Source organism: Lactuca sativa, chromosome 2 (assembly GCF_002870075.4).
Source record: "Lactuca sativa cultivar Salinas chromosome 2, Lsat_Salinas_v11, whole genome shotgun sequence".
Lineage (NCBI taxonomy): Eukaryota > Viridiplantae > Streptophyta > Magnoliopsida > Asterales > Asteraceae > Lactuca > Lactuca sativa.
The window spans coordinates 32576075-32583609 of NC_056624.2; positions in this window are offsets into that span (position 1 = coordinate 32576075).

The window sequence follows — 7535 nt, forward strand, 5'->3', positions numbered from 1 at the left end:
ATGAGAAATTAATTGATTACAATTTTGTTATTGAATTTGAAATACAACATGGATTATATCAATAGATCTCGAACGTGTAAGAAATGATCCGGTGGTAGTAAGGAACATTCCTTACTATAAAGCAAAGAGCAAATTATGGGCAGAAGTGATGAAGTTCAATCTACTACCATGACCTCAAAACGGGGGGGGGGGGGGGGGGGGGATCAGTATAAACAAAAGTTTTTTCATTTATTTTTAGTGATTTACATATTTGGTCCCTGTGTTTAGTTAATTTTTTTGGTTTTGGTCCCTAAAAGAATCAGGTTGTAGTTTTTGGACCTTGTTTCACTGTTTTATAAAATTTTTATGATTGCCTAAGTTAACAGCCTAGCTATTAGTTTTTTTTACATCACCATTTTTCCTTTGAACCAAAACTAAAAAACATATAGCATAACAACAAAATTTATATTTGTTTCTATTTTTTTTTACTTAAGTTTAGCGTGGATTACATTTTTGGTCCTTCAGTATACCTGATTTTTTTTTCAGAAGGTTCTGAGGGGCGTTTTTGGTATTTCAGGGTCAAATGTTGACTCTAGTTGAGTGCACACTTCTATTATACCGTGCATTCTTACCTGCCCATGTATGGTATCGATTCTTTTTGAAAAAAGAATACGGGAGCCTATTTTCATCTTTCACAACATGTTTATATTTAACTTTAAAGCTCACATCAATTGTTGAGAAAGTATATTTCTTATTCTTATTTTGTTACTACGAGAGACATAAAAAAAACTTTCTAATGAGGGCGTTCATGTCTTTTGTACAACGCGTCTGTTATATTATGTCATGTCATCTCTTGTCTTGTCTTGTCTATTGATTTTTTACAAAGGTATACACACATGTAACATCATCATTTCATTATATATATAACATCAAAATTTGACATTGAGTTTACTGTTTTTGAAAATAGGATCATAGTTACCGATTAAAAAGATGGAACCAAGAACCGAACACAACATCAAAAAAAATCTCAAAAACAACATTATACATCCAAATTATAAGTATTCAACAAAGAACCATACGAATGAGTAAAAACATATAAATGATTTAAGGAAGAAATACATACATTTATTTGACTAATCAGACTGATGGGAAGGTTGAAGTTTTTTTGCATTTGTTTTCTACGTGGGAATTATGACATAATGTTTGTGTCAATCGATTATTAAAAACGTTTGAAATACATATACAAGTCAATATGATGAAAATTAGCAGGCAATCAATTAAAATCTCATTTAAACTTAAAATAGAAGATATCATGCTTGAAAGTGTATTGGTTCACAAAAATATCCGAAACTTTTGAAATTTGAAATTAATAGTTTCCGAAATTTCAACATATAATGTATTTGGAAAGCAATTTTGAATGAAAATAGAGCCTAAATTTAAGGTTTACATTAATAAAGAACTAATTTTGTAGTTGTAAGTTTGGAAAGAATTCAAGTATCATTTTCATTCAATTCCTACATTTAATTTCCTAGTATAACGGATTGACTTCTTGTTTGATCAAGGTGACGTAAGCAAATTGATCTAAGGGTGTAAAACCTATAAAGAAAACAGAATCAACGATCCAGATTGTTTTAGATGATGTCATAAGGTTTCTCTTTTAATAATATATATATATATATATATATATTAAAGTTAATAAAAATGACACACAATGAAGTTCAAGAAAGTTTATTGCCCAAATATTTGAAAATATTAAATCGGTTTCCAAAAATATATGTAATACATTGGTATTTTTAAAAATGTTAAAATTGTACAATAAAAATGTGTCTTAATCTTATTTATTATCTAGTATGCATGAAGATTCTCATAGACCCTTCAAAGGTTAGTATTCATAGTTAGATGTCACTACAAATTGATCGTTAAATATGTTGAACATTCACTTCGATTTGAAGCATACAAGCTATTCAGACCATTGAGACGTGTTGTAGAAGTGGTACATCATTGACGTGAAATGTTTTTCGTTCTAGGGAATAGTTTTCAGGTTATGATATCATTAATTAGAATTTGCATCATTGAGTATGTCTGTTTTAAGAAAGATTAGAGGGACTAATTGTTAACGTATTGAATAGATCTCTACAAAATATTTAGAAATGTTTAATTTATAATATTGTTGGTATTAATCATCCTTGATAAATTACTCACCATTGTGTTTGTTATCAAAATTAATTTAAGAAGGTTAAGATCAATAGTGGATGGTTGTTATTGTGTTATGTTGATCATACACATAACAATTGGTTCGATTAGTGGACAGTCGTTATGAAAACTATTTAACTCTTAGATCTTTATTGTACTCACTCCATGTCATAAGAATCTATACAACATGTTTATCCACTTTATTTCCTCATGATAATGTCTAACCAAAAGGAAGGTTGAATCCTTCAAGTCGGAACATTTAAACTTCTTGCTAAGGTCTAATTGGAGGGGAGAAATTTTCCTTGGATGGTATATGGCTAGGTCAAATAATTCACAAATGTACATCCAAGTTGCACTAACTTTTGGATGAGAATATTCAAATTTAAATGTACATTCAAGTTGTACTAGACCATGGATTGTTTATGTTAGTGACAACAACATTAAATACGTTTGATCAATGGAGATGTGGGGATTGTACGAGGCTACATGCTACGAGTCGCTCGTGTCACCACTCAGATGGTTTTGTTAAATTTAATGACAGGGTTGATGACATGAGCGAACATATTGTTGGTATCAAAAAGCTGTTACCCAATTAACCGGATGTCGACCTCAATGAGGGGTTTGTGTTGGATGCTCAACTCCTTGATCATTCATAACTGTCGTATGACTTTCTCTCAGGCTTTGGAAGCAACCCTTTCCAAGGTGGTTGCTCATCCCGTAGAAAGCATGGGTTACATTGTTAATTCTTCCTAGGTGTACTCTTCAATTGTTCAGGCCAAAGAATAGGCAAGGATTTAGGTCTAGAAAACAGGAAGTCCATGTAACATCATAGTATACTCAACGCTTTACCTACTTGGGCTACAGAATACGGTATAGCCAAGCTTGTTAAAAACTTGGTTGAAAATGAAATGCTGGAGCAATAAGGCAAAAAAGAAGAGTACATTCAGGAGGAAAGAACACGGGGCAACACTAACATTAGAGTATGTCTACATATGGTTGCATATGGACATTTCACTACAACAGTTAAAGTATTATGTTCTTCGCGGGTGGCTCCATTCGGGGATCATACCACAAAGGCATTGGAGGATAAGCATCCACTCAAACCACCACCATCCATGTTGAGCACCATGTTTTTAGAACCTCCCCTTGTAGTAGATATTGACAATGTCAATGGGGGCATTAAATCATTTCCTAAAGGAACCTCGTGTAAGAGAGACCGGTTGAGTGCGCAACATATTTTGGTCTCTTTGTAGAGAAGGTTCAACTATATCCAAATACCTTCTACGTGCTATTACATATGTGGTTAATCTATGGTTGGGGGGAAGATGCCCATTGAGTTTGGCAGAATTTGGTTCATCTGTTCCTCTTACACCACTCTTAAAACCTGACAAAGGAATACGACCAATTGTAGTAGGCACTATATGGAGACGTCTGGTTTCCAAGTTGGCTATGAAAGGTGTTGGAAAAGAAATGGCCACAATGACGGGTCTCTTCCCATGATTATTATGGACTTCTCTAATGCCTTTAACCTTGTGGATAGATTTGCATTACTTCATGATGTCAAATTAAGGTTTCTTTCTATATCCTTGTGGGTAGAATTCATATATGGTCAAGCAACAATGTTGAATCTAGGAGACGCACATATTTGGTCCACTTCTAGGGTTCAACAAGGAGACCCCTTGGGACTACTTCTCTTTACTCTTCTGTTGCACCCGCTCTTGCATAATATTAGAGAAAATTGCAAGCTTGTTCTCTATCTATGATACCTTGATGATGATACTCTTATTGGAGATTCGGAGGAGGTGGCCAAAGCATTGGACATCATTAAGGTGATTGGCCCAAAATTGAGCCTTCAATTGAAATATCAAGAAAACCGAGCTCTGTGGCCCTCGTATGATGGTAGGAAGCTACGTGAGGGGTTATTCCTAGTTGTCATCAGGAGGCAGCCATTGGGGTGAAACGAGGGAGTTGTTAGTAGAGATGCTAGTTTCATTAGCAACTTATCCATAAAGAGAGCCGAAAACGCTGTGAATTTGATGCGCCTTCTTCCAAAATTATTTGACCCCCCCAAAGTGAGCTCATTCTGCTATTGTCTTGTATGGGTATTGCTAAACCTTTCTTTGGGCTGAGGATATGTCAACCCGTTCACATGGAGGATGCGACGTTGTTCTTTAACAAGGGGTTGTGCGGGTGATTGGGGACATTATAGTTTTTGGTAGCCCTTTCATTAGTGACATACAATGTTGAATTGATTCCCTACCCATTAGTTTTAGTGGTTTAGGTTTGTACTCTGTAGTGGAGGATAACTCATATGCTTTTGTTGCCTCAAGGGCCCAATCTTAGGTTTTGCATGTCCATGTCTTACGAGATAACGATATATGTGGTATAGACTCTGATTATGCGTGTGCCTTGGCTTCACTTCGTAACAAGCTTCCGGACATAGACCATAACAGTTCTACTATTAAAGACACGGCCCCCTAAATCCTAAAATACACTGGGGAGTTTCCTTTTTTGTAAAATTATTCAAGATATGGAAGTGCATTTCAATATGACGACTCGGAAAAAAACAGTTTTCCAGTGTTTATGTGCTCCACATGCTCAAGATTTTCTTCCAGCTATCCCTATAGATGGGCTTGGCCAATATATTCTTGTGGAGTACCATACTATCCTCAAATATCGACTCATGATCCCAATATTCCCAGCTAAATAGATATGTCCAATGTGTCACAAGGCATGTTTGGACTCTTTTGGAGAGCATGAATTTCATTGTAAGGAACTAGCATGGTTCAAATACAGGCACAATATGGTTAGGGATGTTTTGTTTGACATATTTGTTGGGTTTTATGTACTCTAACATTCCTATGGTGCACATACAACCCTAACGCTTTGGATCTAAGTTTTCTCTAATTATATATGCAACAAACATTTTCTAAAGCATGAAGCCTAAACTAGAACGCAAGGCGATATTTGAATCATAAAAAGTAGTTAGAATATTACCTTGTGTTGTAGCTTGAATATCTTGGCCTCAAGAAAGCTTAACACCCCAAGTGTGATGCCTCAAATGGAATCACAAAACACCAAGAACAATTTAGGATGAATATAGAGAGGTTATGGAGACTAGAAATCGGATTCTACTATTCAAATACAAGTGGTAACTGATTTTGGTCCTATATATATATATATATATATATATATATATATATATATATATATATATATATATATATATATATATATCTGTGTGTGTAGAATATCAAGTGTCATGTGTCACCCTAATCTATACACATTAGCCCATGACCCATCTATTTGATTTGTATAAATACTTCATGAATTAATCCATAAGCCCATCAAAAATCAAACCATGGATCTATAGCGCAACTCGTATGTATCATTTTAATTAGTCTCTCTTGATCACTAAATTAATTCTTCACCAATACTAATTAAATAATATGATTCCTCAGTTAATATATTATACTTATAATATATTAATAAATCATAAACAACCTCTTACTCAAATATCCTTCCAAACATATTGCTTTGATGAATGCAACCCAAATGGACAATGCTACTATCGGGTCGAGTACATACCAATTATACTTATGGGCTTATACACCTATTCCAACAGTCTCCTACTTAGATAAGTCTAATAACTATAATTGTCAATGTAACTTAAAATCCGTTTAGCAATCTTAGCTCTCAAAAAGCCGTTGCCGGACTGTGACGTGTCCATTAGATAAGTGATCATATAATCCTCTGTTCTACAAGATATCGTGTGGACAAATACATGGAACATAGTCATACTTATTCTCCTGCAGTTTGTTTCCTGATTTTCGATTTGTCTGAGATAGAACTTAATTGAACACATCAATAGATTTCTGACCGGGATCGACACATAAGTCAAAACAAAATCATCGAGGGGCCCAAGATATTACTTTTAATTCTCTTAGGATAAAAGGAACAGATAAACTTCAACTTATATGCTTTTACTAACTATTCATTGAATCGTACATAACAATATGTTTTATAACATCGAGTTACTGATGCGTTTTCACACTATTAATGTACAATCAACAAATAATCGCCAATTCATATATCTTGGTTTGAAGATTATATAATATTTTCGTCTCACAATCACCCATGATAAATTCCATGAAATGATATGTGAGCATGAGTTTAGTCCAATACTCAAATCTTATTTCAAGAGCACTCATGAATGTTTGTAGCAATCTTTTGCTATATTTAACACCTTATACAATCATACAAATACCCATTCATGGCAGTCCTCTTTCATAAGCTACTTCCAAAGTATGATCGACTACGGATAGTTTGAATAATCTTATTATTTTGGAAGTCAAAAAATGCAAAGTGAAACACAAGAATAATCGAATCCAATATGGTCTCAAAACCTTTGAATATAAATAAAATTCCTTTTATTTAATCACCATATTGAGTACACATTATTCATTGTATAATATTTCGATTGATCAACTTTATACTTAAATTAAAACAATAGTTATCCCATGCTCCAAGCATGCACACTATGTTTACTTATGATCCTTTATTTGTGAAATAGATCAATTGAATACATCTTCAATAAAACTCATTTCACAACTCCAAATACATATAACAAGTGTAAGAATGTAAAAATCTTGTCACTATTAGAATGTGTCAGATTCTAACCTTTATGCAATGATCCTTTTGTAATGTCACTGCACCAAAGCCACATAAACTTGGATAATGAAATTACAAAGTATTCCACTAGAGATTGATAACAAAACAATTCCAAGGAAGCAAAGTCTCAAATTCAAAGTACATTCCTTTGAACATCCTTCTTGCATAAAAGTTTCTAACCTACACATAGATTCTTAATATCTAACTCCCATTATGGAAACATTTCCATATTTGGCATACGGCAACTTATTATTAATAGAATCCTGGCTATTTCATAATAATATCAGTATGGTCCATCTATTACAATACTTACAATTGCCCACAAGCAACCAATCTTTAGCGAACCTTAGATTGTCCTTGATAGTTGTTTAACCACTTTAGTCATATCCAGTTGTAGTCGTTTTTCCCTCTTAATGCCATAGGCATTTGGAAAATTAAAACTCGTGAATATTATAGCATATGCTCGATCCTATATCTAAAGCATATGGGACACAATTCATAATGTCTTACATAAAGACATGATACTTGACCAGTCTTTTGCTATAATATTTCTCTATATATAGACTTTCTAATGTTGAAGCATTCCAACATGGGATATATATATATATATATATATATATATATATATATATATATATATATATATATATATATATATATATATATATATATATATATATATATATATATAT